The sequence below is a fragment of the Carcharodon carcharias genome, chromosome 19 (assembly GCF_017639515.1).
Source record: "Carcharodon carcharias isolate sCarCar2 chromosome 19, sCarCar2.pri, whole genome shotgun sequence".
NCBI classification, from domain to species: domain Eukaryota; kingdom Metazoa; phylum Chordata; class Chondrichthyes; order Lamniformes; family Lamnidae; genus Carcharodon; species Carcharodon carcharias.
Genome location: NC_054485.1, coordinates 88,175,048 through 88,193,057, shown reverse-complemented (window position 1 = coordinate 88,193,057; position 18,010 = coordinate 88,175,048).

The window sequence follows — 18,010 nt, the reverse complement described above, 5'->3', positions numbered from 1 at the left end:
GATGGGCTGGGAAAGGAGGGGGATGGGAGGGGGAGGGAGGGGTAATGGAATGGGGAGGACAGGGAGGGAGGCAGGGATGGAGGGGGAGGAGGCAAGGATGGAGGGGGAGGGGGGTGGCAGGGATCGAGGGGGATGGTCAAAGAGGGGGAGGGTGAGGGTGTGAACGCGGGGAGGGTGTGGAAGGGCGGGGGAGGGGGTGTAGGGTGAGGGAAATGGGGAGGGGGAGGCTGAGGCGGAGCAGAAGGTGAGGGCAAATGGTAGTGGGGTAAGGGGGGAAGAAAGAGGGGGAGGGTGGAAGGGGTAAAGGGAGGGGGAGGGGGAAATGGGAGAGAGAGAGGCAGGGGGAGGGGGGTGAGGAGGGGGGAAGGGGAGGGTGAGGTGAAGGGGGAAGGCGAAGAGGGAAGGCGTATGGGAGGGGCGGGGGAAAATGGGAGGGGAGGGGGCGGCTTAGGGGGAGGAGTAGGGGCAAAGGGGAGGGGGTAAATGGGGAGGGGGAGGGGCAGGGGAGGGACGAAGCGGGAAGGGGAGGTGAAGTAGGAAAAGGGGACGGGGAGCGGTGAGGGACGGGGGGGAGGGGGGAGTTGCAGTTGGAGGGGAAGGGGGAGGGGAAGGGGGAGGGGGAGGAAAAAGGGTGAAAGGGGTAGGGGTAATGGGAGGGGGAAAGGGGGAGGGGGAAAGGGTGAATGGGGAGGAGTAGGGGAGGGGAGGGGAGGGGATGGGGAAGGTTGGGGAGCAGCGAAAGGGGTATGGGTAATGGGAGGGGGAAAGGGGAGAGGGGAAAGGGTGAATGGGGAGGGGGAGGGCATATGGGAAAGTTGGGGAGGGGAAGGGGAAGGTGGGGGAAGAGGAGGGTGAGGGGAAGGGGAAGGGTGTGTAGGGGAGGGTTGTGGGAGGGGGAAGGGGAGGGGGAGTGGGGATGGGGAGAGGGAAGGGGAGGGGGGCAATGGCGAGGGGGCAAGGGCGAGGGGGGAAATGGGGGAGGGGGAAAGGGGAGGGGGAAAGGGGTGAGTTGAAAGGGGGAGGGGGAAAAGCTGGAGGGGGAAAGGGGGAGGGGGAATAGGGAGGGGGAGGGTGAAGGGGGAGGGGGAGGGGCAAGGGGAGGGGCAATGGGGAGGGGCAAGGGGGAGCAGGAAGCGGGTGGGGGAAGCTGGAGGGGGAAGCTGGAAGGGGAAGCGGCGAAGGAGCTGGAAGGGGAGGGGGAAAGGGAGGGGGAAGGGGAGTGGGGTAAGGTAGGGAAGGGGAGGGGGAGGGGTACAGGGAAAGGCTAGACTGCGGGCAAGGGGGGATGGGAAGGGGGAGAGGCAGGGGGATGGGGAAGGGGGTAGGGGAGGTGAAGAGGAGGGGGAGCGTGAAGGTGGGGTAAGGGGAAGGGGGAAGGGGGAAGGTGGGGTAAGGGGGAGGGGATAGGGGGAGGGCGAATGTAGGGTAAGGGGGAGGGGAAAGCGCTAGGGGGAAAGGGATAGGGGGAGAGAGGGAGGGCGAGAGAAGAAGGGCGAGAGAGGGAAAGGGGAAGCGAAAGAGGCAAGGGAAAGGGGAAATTGGAAAGGCGGAGGGTGAAAGGGGGGTTGGTGTGTGGAGAAAGGCAGGAGGGGGAGGGGGAAAGGCAGAGCAGGAAAGTGAAAGGGGGGAGGGGGAAAAGGTGGGAGGGGGAGCGGTAAGGGGGAGGGGAGGGTGAAAGGGGGAGGAGTAAGGGGGAGGGGAAAAGGGGAGGGGGAAAAGGGGGGAAAGGGAAGGGGGGAAAGGGGGAGGGGGAAAGGGGGAAAGGGGGAAAGGGGGAAAGCGGGAGGGGGAAGGGAAGTGGGGAAAAGGGGGAGGTGAAGGGGAGGTGAAGGGGGAAAGGGGAGGGGGGATTGGGGGAGTGGAGGGGGAGGGGAAGCGGCGGGGGAAAGGGGTGAGGAGGAGGGGAGAAAGGGGGAGGAGGAGGGGAGAAAGGGGGGAGGTGGAGGGGAGAAAGGGGAGAGGAGGAGGAGAGAAAGGGGAGAGGAGGAGGAGAGAAAGGGGAGAGGAGGATGGGAGAAAGGGGAAAGGGCGAGGCGGAAAGGGGGAGATGGAAAGGGAGAGGCGGAAAGGGGGAGGGGGAAAGGGGGAGGGGAAAGGGGAGGGGGAAAGGGGGACGTGGAAAGGGGGAGGGGGAATGGGGGAGGGGGAAAGGGGGTGATGAGTAGGGGAAACGGGGAGGGGTAGGGGGAAATGGGGAGGGGTAGGGGAAACGGGGAGGGTAGGGGAAGGGGAGGAGTAGGAGGAAAGGGGGAGGGAGAGGAGGGAGAGCGGGGAAAGGGGTAGGGGCAGCGGGGAAAGGAAATGGTAGGGAAAAGGGGAGGGCGAGGGGGAGAGGGGAATGGGGAAAGGGGAAGTGAGGAAAGGGGAAGTGAGGAACGGGGAAGTGAGGAACGGGGGAGGGAGAAAGTGGTGGGGGAGGTGAGGAGGGGGAGGTGGGGAGGGGTTGGGGGTAAATGGGGAGGGGGTAAAGGGGGAGTGGAGGGGGAGGTGGTAAAGGGGGAGGGGGGTAAAGGGGGTGGGGGAGTGGGTAAAGAGGGTGGGGTGGGGATAAAGGGGGTGGGGGAGGGGGTAAAGGGGGTGGGGAGGGTGGTAAAGGGGTGGGGAGGGAAGGGGTAAAGGGGGGAAGGGGGTAAAGGGGGTAAAGGGGAGGGAAGGGGGTGAAGGGGAGGGAAGGGGGTAAAAGGGGAGGGAAGGGGGAAAGGGGGAGTGGGGGAAATGGGGAGGGTGAGGGGTGAGGGGTTGGAGGTGAGGGGGTTGAGTGTGCTGAGGGACGGAGGGAGGAGGAGGGAGCGTGGGGGGAATCGGGAGAGGGGGGTGGGGGGGTGAGGGGGGGGGCGGGGGGAGTGGGGAATGGAGGTGAGCTGGGGGTGGGGGGGTGGGGGTTGGTGGGAGGATGAAGGGGGGTTGGTGTTGAACGAAGGTAACGGAATAAGAGTGGAAGAAGCGAATTCCGGAACTTGGGCTCGACACTGAAAACATGTTGCGGAGTTTGGAAAAGGTGCGCGGCGCAGGTCGAGGTTACAGGGATAAGGCGGGGGTGAGGTGAGGTGAGCCGATTTAAAATTCGGGATTCCTAGGCCTGTCTTCCTGCAGGAGAGGGAACCTAAAAGTTGATGGAGGCTTTGTGACGCGATATTTTCCAGGTGAGAATTTAATTAGACAGGGGCACGTGGAGTAATTTAGGATATCTTGGTGATGTGAAAAGCGCTAAATAAATGCAAGTTTGTCTAGGATAGTTCACTCAATGCGGAAAATGAAAGGCACACAGCCGGGGGGACCGTGTATTAAATGATACAATGCTATATACTTTACTATTATCCCTCGTTTCTATGTTTTGCTTTCTGAATGCTCGCTTCATCTGCTGTTTTAACAGTGCAGAATCAGAAAACGTTGGGGAAGCTTACAGCTGATGTAGAAGTTTACAGAATGACAGAGATTTGCCTCTGTTCAGAATGAGGCGGATAAAATTATGAAGGGGCCCAGCTGGATTGGGCAGCAAGTGCCTAAATCCCTTAGCAGGGAGGTCTATAGTCAGGGAGCATAGATTTAACGTAATTGGTGGAAAGGATTAAAGGGGAGGTGGGAGTGTGGTGGGTGATTGAGGAGGTTAATTTTCATCCAGAAGGCAGTGGGGGTCTGGAGCTCACTGCCTGAAAGGATGGTATAGGCAGAAACTCGCACTTCACTTTAAGTAAGCGTTCAGCCAAGCACTTGGAAGTGAGGGAGCCTGCAGGGCTACGGATCAAGAGCTGGAAAGGGAGGATCGTTCTTTCTTGGGCAGCACAGGCAGAATGGGGAGAATGGCCTTCTGTGGCGTAAATTTCCGATGTTTCCATTTCCCTGTATTTAGGAAGCTCGTTCTAAAATGGCCTATTAGCATGAATTGTGCTGTATCGTTTTGCTGCCCTTGCTAACCAAACAATCATATTGATCAACATTAACTCAAAATACTTTTATTGATAGACCCTTAATGATTTTAATGTTCATGACGTTTCTTGGGGTTTCTATCCCTGTTCCGATGAAACTGGAGCAAAGCGACAACTTCCATGGGAGTGCTACACAGGAAAGGATGCATGTGTATAAGGCATCTTCAAACGTGGACTAAGTACAGTAATTAATCCATAATAAAGTGTCTTGCTTTGTATGGCTGGTTGTTGTGATTAACACAAATATGAAGTTGCAATTAATTTGCTGGATGACTGATTATAGAGTAGAAAGATTAGGAACATATATTATACTCTAGTCCAGCAAACACAGGGGATTAAAGTTCAGTCTTTTTCAGCTTCCCTATCCCCTTTTCAAGTGTCACTGTATGAAGAAGCCCATGACACCTTTCAGGTGCGACATTCCATGTGCTTCCAAGACCAGTTAGTCAAGTATAATCCACACAGGAACTTTCCAGTAAGTTGTCACCTTACGTTACCAGACATATTTTGCTTGGTGTCTTTACTTGTGTTCTTTTTTAAAATAAATATAAGTCTTCCTCAAAAAGTTCACTTTTTTTGTAGGCAATTTGTACCGTTAGTCTGCTCCCATAACAGGTAGGCCAGGTAGGTAAGGATGGCAGATTTCCTTCTCCAAATGGCATTAGTGAACCAGATAGATTCTCAAACAATCAATCGCCAACCAATTGAGAAAACTTCAATCCATCATTTGACCAATTAAATGATCAATTAGTCTTTGATCATGTAATATATATCCACTAATCAGTCAAAAAATTAATCCCCAAATTGATTATAAAGCAACCAAACAATTCTCAATTAACCTTCAGTCGAAATGGTTGTCTGTCAATTAATCAATACTCGGTCATTCAATCATAGGAACATAAGAAATAGGAATAGGAGTAGCCCATTTGACCCTTTGAGCCTGCTCCGTCATTCAATAAGATCATGGCTGATCTGCCTGTGTTTCAATTTCCACAATCCCATCTACCCCAATAACCTTTGATTGATTCACTTGCCTAACAAGAATCTATCACCCCACCTCCATCGCCTTCTGAGGCAGGAAGTTCCAAAGCCAATTGAGCAATAACTCTATCAGTTGAGCTTGCACACGAACAGGAGATAGAGCTCACCCTGAGTGAGATACAGCCGAGTGAGTGTGGGTATTGGCAATTTTATGCACAGTGGGAATTTGGTGCATAGGGGAAGAACTGCTCTTTGCATTTTTTCTTTGCTATCCAACTTCTTAAATCTTCAGAGAGGGGTCTTGCCCTGCTGCAGCAGTAAAGGTTACAAGGGAAAGGATTGACTGGTAAGTAGTGGGTAAGGTTGGGTAAGTATTTACTACTTCTATCACTTATAGTTTAAAGTCTTTTTGTGGGTTATAGTTTGTATATTCTATAGTAACGAGGATCAGGAAAGAAGGGCCCTAGAGTAATTGATTTAAAAGGTTTAATTTAAAGGGGTAAGTCATGGCAGGAGAGCTCAAAGCCATAGTGTGCTCCTCGTGCTCCATGTGGGAAGCCGGGGACATTTCCGGTGCCCGGGAACAGCATGTGTGCAGGAAGTGTGTCCAGCTGCATTCCTGGAAGCTCGGGTTTCAGAGCTGGAGCGATGGCTGGGGACACTTTGGAGCATCTGTGGGTCTGAGAGCATTGTGTGTAGTACACTTTGTGAGGTTGTCACACTGCAGCTGTAGGGACTTGAAGAAGGAAGGGAATGGGTGACCATCAGGCAGTCCAAGAGAAACAGGCAGGGAGTTCAGGAGTCCCCTGGGATCCCGCTCACAAATTGGTATTCAAATTTGGAGGCTGATGAGGGTGTTGGTTCCCCCAGGGAGTGCAGACAGAGCCAAGCTTCTGACACCACAAACAGCCTGTCTGTACAGGAAGGGAGGAAGAGAGGAAGAGCAAGAGTAATAGGGGAGTCTATACTCAGGGGAACAGATAGGCACTACTGTGGCCATCAACATGACTAGGGGATAGTACGTTGCCTCCCTGATGCCAGGGTCTGAGATGTCACCGAATGGCTGCAGGGCAGCCTGAAGGGGGAGGGTCATAAGGTAGAGGTCATGGTACATGTTGGTGCCAATGACATAGGCAGAAAGAGGGATGAGGTCTTGCATCAATAATTCAGGGAGTTTGGCAGTAGACTATAAAAAGCAAGACCTCTCGGATTGTAATCTCTGGATTACTCCCAGTGCCTTGTGCCAGCGAGCTCAGAAATAGGAGAATAGTGCAGATGAATACGTGGCTTAAGAGTTGGTGCAGGAGGGAGGGTTTTAAATTTCTGGATCATTGGGACCATTTCGTGGAAGGCGGGACCTGTACAAGCAGAACGGTCTACATTTGAACCAGAGCGGGACTAACATCCTTCTGGGCAGGTTTGCTAGTGCTGTTGCAAGGAGTTTAAACTAATTTGGCAGGGGGAGGGGACACAGAATGTTAGCAGAATAGGGACACACCGTAATACAGTAAAACAATCAAGTCAGAGGGAGTACAGTTGCATTATGTTTTAAGGGAGTAAGGCAAGGCTGGTTGGCTTCTACTTTAATGTCAGGAGTATTACAGGTAAAACGGATCAGTTAAGGGTGAGGATTGACACATGGAATTGGATATAGTAGCCATCACTGAGACATTGTTGAGGGAGGGGCAGGATTGGCAGCTCAACATTCTGGGATACAGAATCTTCAGGTGAGACAGTGGAAGGGGTAAATGAGGAGGAGGCATTGCATTATTAGTTAAGGAGTAAGTTACTGCAGCAAGGGGAGAAGACATCTTGGAGGGGGCATCGAATGAATGTTTGTGGGTAGAGCTTAGGAATAAAAAAGGGGCAGCCACAATGTTAGGTGTTTATTATAGACCCCCAGATAGTCAGCGGGAAATTGAAGAGCAAATATGTGCACAATTTATGGAGGAGTGTAAAAACAACAACAAATGAGTAATTATATGAGGTGATTTCAACTTTTCCAACATTAATTTGGATAGACATAGTGTTAAGGGCTTGGATGGAGTGGATTTCTTGAAATGTGTACAGGAGAACTTTTTAGGTCAATATGTAGAGGGTCCAACAAGGGGCGGCGCATTGCTGGACCTAATTTTGGGGAATGAAGCTGGCTGAGGTGGTGGTGGGTTAGCATTTTAGTGATAGCGACCACAACATGGTACAGTATAAGTTTGTTATGGACAAAGAAATAGATAAGTTGTAAAAAAATGTTTTGGATTGGGGGAGTGTGGATTTTAATAAAATAAGGCAGGATCTGGCCAAGGTAGACTGGGAACAGCTACTTGTGGGGAAATCTACAGAGGAGCAGTGGGGGGTGCGGTGGGGTGGGGGGGGGGGGCGTTCAAAAAGGAAATGGGGAGGGTGCAGGCTCGACATGTTCCCTTTAGGGTGATAGGAATGAATAACAAGCCCAGCCAACTATAGGTGGCCAGAGATATTCAAGTTACGATGGGAAGGAAAAGAAAGGCTTTTAGCAGGTACAAGGGAAGCAATTCAGCGGAGGCAGTAGTGGAGTACAGAAAGAGGAGGCTGGAGACTGGTAAAAAACTTTTTACCCAGAGGGTGGTGATGGTCTGGAATGTGCTGCCTGGGAGGGTAGTGGAGGTGGGTTGCCTCACATCCTTTTAAAAGTACCTGGATGAGCACTTGGCACGTCATAACATTCAAGGCTATGGGCCAAGTGCTGGGAAATGAGATTAGGTAGGAAGGTCAGGTGTTTCTCAAGTGTTGGTGCAGACTCGATGGGCCGAATGGCCTCTTCTGCACTGTGATTCTGTGAAGTGAGGGGTGGGCGGGGGGGGGGGGGGGGGGGGGGGGGGGGTAGCCGGGGGTATCGCGGTGACGATTGTGAAAGCATTGAAGGGAAAGTCTTTGATAGAGGAGGGTAAAGGGGAGATTTAGTGACAAAAGCTTTAAAAAAGTTTTTCCTCATATTCCCCCCTAAACCTCCTGCCCCTCACCTTGAACTTGTGTCCCCTCGTGACTGACCCTTCAACTAAGGGGAGCAGCTGCTCCCTAGCCACCCTGTCTATGCCCCTCATAATCTTGTACACCTTGTTCAGGTCGCCCCTTAATCTTCTCTGCTCCAACAAAAACGACCCAAGTCTATCCAACCTCTCTTTATAACTTAAATGTTTCATCCCAGGCAACATCGTGGTGAACCTCCTCTACACCCCGTCCAGTACAATCACATCCTTCCTACAATGTGGTGACCAGAACTGCACACTGTACTCCAGCTGTGGTATCACCAAGGTTCTATATAACTCCAACATGACCTCCCAACTTTTGTAAACTATACCTCGATTGATAAAGGCAAGTGTCCCTTATGCCTTTTTCTCCACCCCACTAACATGCCCCTCCGCTTTAAGAGATCCATGGACATACACGCCAAGGTCCCTTTGTCCCTCAGAACTTCCTAGTGTCATGCCGTTCATTGAACACTTCCTTGTCAAATTATTCCTTTCAAAGCGTATCACCTCTCACTTTGCAGGGTTAAATTCCGCTTGCCACTTATCTGCCCATTTGACCATCCTGTCTACATCTTTCTCTAGCCCAGGACACTCAACCTCATTGTTAACCACCTGGCTAATTTTTGTGTCATCCACAAACTTACTAATCCTACCCCCCACATAATAATCTATGTTGTTTATATGAATGATAAGTAATCGGGGACCAAGCACAGATCCCTGTTGTATGCCACTGGACACTGGCCTCCAGTCACTAAAGCATCCTTCTGTCAACACCCTCTGTCTCCTACAATTAAGCCAATTTTGAATCCACCTTATCAAATTACCCTGTATCCCATGTGTATTTGCCTTTTTTATAAGGCATGTGGGACCTTATCAAAGGCTTTGCTGAAATCCATATAAACTACATCAACTGCACTACCCTCATCTACACACATGGTCACCTCCACAAAAATTAAATCAATTTTGTTATGCATGACCTCCCTCTGACAAAGCCATGCTGACTGTCCCTGATCAAACTTTACTTCTCCAACTGGAGATAGATTCTCTGTGCATATATTTCTTCCTCAATTTCCTGCTGACTATCTGGGGGTCTATAATAAACACCTAAAAATGTGGCTGCCCCTTTTGTTATTCCAAAGCTCTACCCACAAAGCTTCATTCAATGCACCTCCAAGATATCATCTCTCCTTGCTGCATTAGCTGTTTTCTTAACTAATAATGCAATGTCGCCTCCTCTTTTACCCCTTCACCTGTCTTGGCTGAAGATTCTATATCCTGGAATGTTGAGCTGCCAATCCTCCCATTTCCTCATCATCTCTGTGATGGCTACTATATCACAACTCACAGGTCAATCCTCACCCTTAACTCATTTGTTTTACCTGCAATACTCCTGGCACTAAAGTAGAGGCCATCCAGCCTTGCCTTACCCCCTTGAAACTTAATGCAGCTGTACTGCCTCTGACTTGATTGTTTTACTGTATTATGATGTGTCCCTATTCTGCTAACATTCTGTGTCCCCTCCCCCTGCCAAATTAGTTTAAACACCCCCCAACAGCACTAGCAAACACGCCTGCAAGGATGTTAGTCCCGCTCTGGTTCAGATGTAGACTGTTCCGCTTGCACAGGTCCCACCTTTCCCAGAAACAGTCCCAGTGATCCAGGAATCTAAAACCATCCCTCCTGCACCAACTCTTAAACCATCTATTCATCTGCGCTATTCTCCTATTTCTGTGCTCGTCAGCACATGGCACTGAGAGTAATCCAGAGATTACAATCTGAGAGGTCTTGCTTTTTATAGTCTACTGCCTAACTCACTGAATTATTGATGCAAGCTCTCATCCCTCTGTCTGCCTATGACATTGGTACCAACATGTACCAAGACCTCTGTTTTATCACTCTCCCCCTTCAGGATGCCCTGCAGCCATTCAGTGACATCCCGGACCCTGGCACCAGGGAGGGAACATAGCATCCTGGAGTCATGTTGATGCCCACAGTAGCGCCTATCTGTTCCCCTGATTATAGAATCCCGTATTACTATGCTCTTCCTCTCTTCCTCCCTTCCAGTACAGACAGGCTACTTGTGGTGCCAGAAGCTTGGCTCCATCTGCACTCCCTGGAGGAATCAACGCCCTTATCAGCCTCCAAAATGGAATACCGATTTGTGAGCAGGACCCCAGGGGACTCCTGAACTCCCTGCCTGTTTCTCTTGATTCCTGGTGGTCACCCATTCCCTTCCTTCCTCAAGTCCCTTCATCTGCGATGTGACCACCTCTCTAAATGTGCTATCCATAATGCTCTCAGACTCGCGGATGTTCCACAGTGTCCCCAACCACTGGTCCAGCTCTGAAACCCAAGCTTCCAGGAGCTGCAGCTGGACACACTTCCTGGACACATGCTGGTCCCAGGCACTAGAAATGTTCCCAGCTTTCCACATGGAACACGAGGAGCACACCACAGCTTTGAACTCTCCAGCCATGACTTATCCCTTTAAATTAAACCTTATAAATCAATTACTCTAGGGCCCTTCTTTCCTGATCCTCATTACTACAGAATATATAGCTATAAACCACAAAAAAGTCCTTAAACTGTGTGATAAGAGTAGTAAATATTCACCTGATCTTACCCACTACTTACCAGTCATTTCTCTCCCTTGTAGCCTTCACTGCTGCAGCAGGGCAAGATCCCTCTCTGAAGATTTAAGAAGTTGGATAGCAAAGAAAATGTGCAAAGAGCTCTTCCCCTATTCACCGAATTCCCACTGTGCACCAAATTGCCAATACCCACACTCACTCTGGCTGTGTCTCACTCAAGATCAGGTCTCTCCCCTGCTCGTGTGCAAGCTCACTTGCTTAAAACCTATTGCATTTCTAACTTTCTCCATTTCTAATGAAAGTTTGCATACCCGAAACGTTATTCCCGCTTCTCTTCCCGCAGATGCTGCTGACCTGCTGAGAATTTGCAGCATTTTCTGGCTATTTGCAATTCAGCAGTTCAAGAAGGCAGCTCACTACCTCCACCTCAAGGGCAACTAGGGATGGGCAATAAATGCTGGCCCAGTCAGCGAAGCCCACATCCCGTGAATGATTTTTTTTTAAAAATGCAATGCGCAGAAACGTCTGATGCTGCCACAGTAAAAGCAACTCGTGTCCTCTTCAGAAATACCCCCAGCCCAGTTTTCAAACCATCTTGGCAGGTAATGTAGGGCAAGCAAAAAAAAAATCCACCTGTTATTACATTGTTTGAAGCAACTGTTGTCTGAATTCGATACCGTGAATTTATTTTAGAATAAGCCATCTCCAATTTAAGGCAGAAACGAGGAGGAATTTCTTCAACCAGAGGCTTGCTAATCTTTGCAGCAGCGGAGGTTGGGTCACTGAGTACAATCAAAACTGAGTGACTTCGACTTTAAATCTTCCCGGGGTCAAGATGGGCCGAGAGGCCCTCTTTCCGTACTATAAAATTTTTAAGAGTTTGGCAGCGGCGGGGGGCGGTCAGGCAACGAAGTGGAGTTCAGAGCACGATCAGATTATCCATGATTTTGTTGAATGCTGGAGAAGGGTGGAGGGGCCGAAAGCTCGCATTCCTTCTGTTCTTATGGGGGTCTGTGTATGCGTTCCAGTCTAAGACCGGCCAGCTGGTCGGCTATGAGTTGGCTAGGCGCCTCGGCGTTAAAATCGGCATTACCTTGTTGCCAATAGTTACCCAGCGCCGCTAGTTAGAAATATTACTGGTGCATTTGAGATTAAAAACTCCAACCTATAACTAATTGAGAAGTCCATTACGCTGTAACACCCCGCGTGTTCCCTGTCTGTTCCCTATCTTTACATCACGCGTACGAGGTCAAACGTTCCCTTTCCTGTTCATCTAACATGTCTGTCGTGCTGTTTAGTTTAAAGGATCTGTTCCATTGCGTATACATGCACATATCTATATATCTCTAACTGCATCGAGGGTGCATCTGGTTGACTGGGGCTGTGAATGTGAGAAAGGACTGTGCAGAGTGTGTGTTTGAACCAGGAAAGCTAATGTGCTTTGCTGCCGAGCTTAAACTGTTCACCTCACAGTGAGAACTTCATAAACTTGCAGATCATGTCCTATAAATACATCATGGCGAGTTAGTCAAATTTACAGATGACGGAAATGTGTTTCAACAGGTGCGAAACTAAACAAGCAGGCTGCGGTGTGGAACAACATTTACGAAACTGCAAAGAATCAGCCACCAACATTTTTTTCCACTAGGTTTGGTGTTAGGCCCCTTTTGCCTTCGATCGTCTTTTTAGTCCGTGCTTGCAGAAGAGAGCAACCCACCGCGCCTTGCTTTGTAAATTCACTGGAATTCAAGCATGGGGAACTGGAGCAGGGGAAGAACATGCGGCCCGTCGAGCCTGCTCCCCTATTCAATAATTATCACGGCTCATCTTTGGCGCCATGTTCCCATATTCCCAGTTATTTCAGTGCCCCAAAATCTATCGCCCTCTGTTTTCAAAATGCTCAAAATCATGAGGGGTCTAGACATGGTAGCTCGGGAAAAATAGTTCCCATTGGCGGAAGGGTCCAGAACCAGACTTAACGTGGTAGGCAATAAAACCAAAGGCTACATTTAGCCTTCCGTCAGTGGTAAGGAAATTATTGGAGAAAATTCTTCGTGACAAGATTTACTACCATTTGGAAGTAAATGGGTGTATTAGTGAGAGGCAGCATGGTTTTGTGAAGGGGAGGTCTTGTCTCACTAACTTGATCGAGTTTTTCGAGGAAGTGACAAAGATGATCGGGGATGGAAGGGCAGTGGATGTTATCTACATGGATTTCAGTAAGGCCTTTGACAAGGTCCCTTATGGCAGACTGGTACAGAAGGTAAAGTCACATGGGATCAGAGATGAGCTGGCAAGGTGGATACAGAATTGGCTTGGTCATAGAAGACAGAGGGTAGCAGTGGAAGGGTGCTTTTCTGAATGGAGATCTGTGACTAGTGGTGTTCCACAGGGATCAGTGCTGGGACCTTTGCTGTTTGTAGAATACATAAATGATTGGGAGGAAAATGTAACTGGGCTAATTAGTAAGTTTGCAAACGACACTAAGGTTGAGGAGTTGCAGATAGTGAAGAGGATTGTCAAAGGATACAGTGGGATATAAATCGATTGGAGACTTGGGCAGAGAAATGGCAGATGGAGTTTAATTTGGACAAATGCGAGTTAATGCATTTTGGAAGGTCTAGTACAGGTAGGAATTATACAGTAAATGGCAGAACCCTTAAGTGCATCGACGGGCAGAGGGATCTGGTTGTACAGTTCCACAGGTCACTGAAAGTGGCATCGCAGGTGGTTAAGGTAGTCAGGAAGGCATATGGCATGCTTGCCTTCATCAGCAGGGGTATTGAGTATAAAAGCTGGGAAGTCATGCTGCAGCTGTATAGAACCTTGGTTAGGCCACACTTGGAATATTGCATGCAATTCTGGTCGCCACTTTACCAGAAGGATATGGAGGTGTTAGAGAGGGTGCAGAGTAGGTTTACCAGGATGCTGCCTGGTCTGGAGGTTATTAGCTATGAGGAGAGGTTGGAGAAACTTGGATTGCTCTCACTAGAGCAACGGAAATCGAGGGGCGACTTGAAAGAAGTTTACAAAATTATGAATGGCATGGGCAGAGTAGATAGTCAGAAGCTTTTTCCTAGGGTGGAAGAGTCAATTACTAGGGGACATAGATTTAAGGTGAGAGGAGAAAACTTTAGAGGAGATGTGCGGGGCAAATTTTTTACGCAGAGGGTAGTGAGTGTCTGGAATTCGCTGCCAGAGGAGGTGCTGGAAACAGGTACAATAGCAGTGTTTAAGAGGCAGCTTGACAAATACATGAATAGGATGGGAATAGAGGGATACGGATTCTGGAAGTGCAAAATGTTTTAGTTTGACAGGCAATATGATCGGCACAGGCTTAGAGGGCTGTACTTTTCTTTGTACATGAAGAATAATAAAACGCATATGAAGCAAGTGGCTAGAATCCATAAAGCATTGCTCCAGATGCTGGAGGAATTGGATAATCATCTCAACAAAAAATAAACATCAGGGCAACAAGGAAAAGATAGGGCAGTGGGATTAGCTGAGTTGCCCCCTCAGAGAACCGGCAGGGGCACGATGGGTCTCCATCTGTATGTTTTTCAATTCATTTGCAGGATGTAGATTTCGCTGGCTAGGCCAGCATTTATTGCCCATCCCTAATTAACCTTGAGAAGGTGTTAGAGAGGGAATTGTAAGATTTTGACCCAGTGATATTGAAGGAATGGCGATATATTTCCAAGTCAGGATTGTGAGAGGCTTGGAGGGGAACATCCAGCTGGTGGTGTTCCCATGAGTCTGCTTCCCTTGTCCTTCTAAATGGTAGTGGTCATGAGTTTGGAAGGTTCTGTCTAAGGACGTTTGATGAGTTCCTGCACGTCATCTTGTATATCGTACACCCTGCTGCATTGGTGATGGAGGGAGTGAATGTTTGTGGAAGGGATGCCAATCAAGTGGGCTGCTTTGTCCTGGATGATGTCAAGCTTCTTGAGCATTGTTGGAGCTGCACATTTCCAGGCAAGAACATAAGAAAAAGGAACAGGAGTAGACCATTTGGCCCCTTGAGCCTGCCCTACCATTCAATAAGATCATGGCTGATCTTCAAGTGGAAAGTATTCCATCATACTCCTGACTTGTGCCTTGCTTTGGGAAGTCAAACATTGAGCTACTCACCACAGGATTCTTAACCTCTGACCTGCTCTTGTAGCCAAAGTAATTACATGGCTAGTACAGTTCAGTTTATGGCCAATGGTAACCCCCAGGATGTTGATAGTGGGGGATTCAGTGATGGTAATGCCATTGAACATCAAGGGGCGATGGTTAGGTTATCTCTTTTTGGTGATCATTGCCTGGCACTTGTGTGGTGTGAATGTTTCTTGCCACTTTTCAGCTCAAGCCTGGATATTGTCCAGGTCTTGCTGAATTTGGACATGGACTGCTTCAATATAAGAGGAGTTGCGAATGGTGCTGAAGATTGTGCATTCCTACTTCTGACCTTATGATGGAAGGAAGGTAATTGATGAAGCAGCTGAAGATGGTTGGGCCTAGAATACTACCCTGAGAAATTCCTGCAATGATGACTTCGAACTGAGATGCTTGACCTCCAACAACCACAACTGTCTTCCTTTGTGCTAGGTATGACTCCAACCAGTGGAGAGTTTTCCCTCTGATTTCCATTGACTCCAGTTTTGCTAGGGCTCCTTGATGCCACAATCAGTCAAATGCTGCATTGATGTCAAGGGCAATCTCTCTTTTTATCAACATTCAGAAATTGTTCCCTCTCATAACCTTTACTCTAACGTTACCTCAATCGATATTCAGGTAATTGAATTTCCCCACTCTACCCTCCCTATCATTTTCTGTATTGTCTTGTGAATTTGCTTCTTTATCACTCTCACCATTTGAGGCCTAAGCAATAACTCAGAAAAGGAATCATATCCTTATTGCTGCTCAGCTCTCCCTATCAGCCATATCCATTAATATATTGAAAACTCATCAGATCAATAACCCTTGGGGAGCGGGTTTCATTCTGGTATATCTACGCTGCACCCACTCCCAAGATCAATAAATCTCCTTATGGTTTGACGCGCTGAACTGCTCAGAGTTTTTCATCGGATCAGTACCACAGCCACCACCCCTTTCCTGCAAATACCAGTGTAGAATCCTGGGAGATTTACAACACTAAACCCTAGTAACCAAATTCAGGGAAAACTCTGGGAAACTCTGCTCCCTTAAGGAAATTGAGCAGCAAGCCACAACCAAGACAAAGTTCTTCTGGATGTTTCTAGAAACATAGGAAATAGAAGGATCATTTGGCCCTTCAAGCCTGCTTCACCATTTAATACAACCATCACTGATTCTCTATCTCAACTCTGTACTTACGCTCTCTTACCATACTTCTTGATGCCTGTAGAGTCTAGAAATCTATCTATTTCCTTCTTAAATATATTCAGTGACTTGGCCCCCACAGCCTCTGTGGTAGAGAATTCCACAGGTTCACCACCCTCTGAGTGAAGAAGTTTCTTGGGAGTAGTCTATAGGACCCCTGACAGTAGCTATACTGTAGGACAAATAATAAATCTGGAGATAATGGGGGCATGTAAAAAAATACATTAATCATGGTGAATTTAATCTTCATATAGATTGAGGAAATCAAATTGGCAGAGGTAGACACGAGCAAGAATTCATAGAGTATATTCAGGACAGTTTCTTAGAACAATATGTTGTGAATCCAACCAGGGATCAGGCTGTTTTGGATCTAGTAATGTGTAATGAGGCAGGTTTAATAAATGATCTCAGAGTAAAGGATCCCCTAGGATACAGTGACCAAAACATAGCAGAATTTAGCATTCAGTTTGAGAGTGAGAAACTTGGATTGGAAGCAACTGTGCTAAACTTAAATAAGGGTAATTACAATGGAATGAGGGCAGAGTTGGCTGGAGTGGACCGGAAAAGCAGTTTGGCAGAAAAGACAGTTGATGAACAATGGCAGACATTTAAGAAAATAGTTCCTGACTCTTAACAAAGATATATCCCAGGGAGGAAGAAGGATTTAAGGAAGGGGATAAACCAACCATGGTTAACCAAGGAAGTTAAGGACAGTACCAAATTGAAACATACAATGTAGCAAAGATTAGTGGTAAGCCAGAGGATTGGGAAAGTTTTAAAAACCAAAAGATCACCAAAAATAAATAAAGAGGGAGAAAATAAACTTTGTGGGTAAACTAGCAAGTAATATAAAAATGGTCAGTAAGAGCTTCTTTAAATATATGAAAAGAAAGAGAGTGGTCAAAGTGAACATAGGCCCCTTAGAGAACGAGGCTGGGAAAATAATAATGGGGAACCAGGGAATAGCAGAGAAGTTGAATAGATACTTTGCTTCAGACTTCATGGTAGAAGATACTAATAGCATAACAAAAATACTAAATAATCAAGGGGCATAAGTGGGTTGTGGGAAATAAATACAATAACTATCACTACAGAAAAAATACTGAGGAAACTAATGGGGCTAAAGGCCAATACATCCCCTGGACCTTTTGGGTTGCATCCTAAGATATTGAAGGAAGTAATTACAGAGATAGTTGATGCGCTGGTAGTAATCTTCCAAGAACCCTTAGATTCTGGAAAAGTCCCAGAGTATTGGAGAATGGCCAATGTAACACCCTTATTCAAAAAGGGAGGGAGGTAAAAAAAACCAGATAATTATAGGCCAGTTAGCTTAACATCTGTCATTGGGAACATGTTGCAAATCTATTATAAAGGATGTAATAGCAGAGCATTTAGAAATACATAATCTAATCAAGCAGGTTTCATGAAAGGGAAATCATGCCTAACAAATTTATTTAGTATTTTTTGAGGAGGTAACAAGCAGAATAGATAAAGAGGAACCAGTAGGTGTAATTATCTGGATTTCCAAAAGGCATTCGATAAGGTACCGCACATAAGGCTACTTAATGAGATAAGAGCCCATGATGTGGGAGTAGTATCTGAGCATGGATAGAAGATTGACTAACTAATAGCAGACAGAGAGCTGGGATAAGGGGGGCATTTTTGGGATGGCAACCTGTAACTAGTGGATTGCCACAGGGATCAGTGCTGGGGCCACAATTGTTTACAATGTATATTAATAACTTAGATGAGGGAAGTGAATGTACTATCGCCAAGTTTGTGGATGACCCAAAAATAGGTGGGAAGGCAAGTGGTGAGGCTGGGATATAGACATGTTAAGTGAATGGTCAAAAATTTGGCAGATGGAATATAATGTGGGCAAATGTAAAGTTATGCACTATGAAAAGAAGAATAACGGAGCTGAATATTATTTAAATGGAGAAAGACTGCAGAAGGCTGCAGCACAGAGCGATTTAGGAGTCCTTGTGCATGAATCCCAAAAAGCTAGCATACAAGTTCAACATGTAATAGGGAAGGCAAATGGAATGTTGGCCTTTGTTTCAAAAGGAATGCAATATAAAAATAGGGAAGTCTTGCTAAAACTATACAAGGCGCTAGTTAGATCACTCCTAGAATACTGTGAACAATTTTGGTCCCC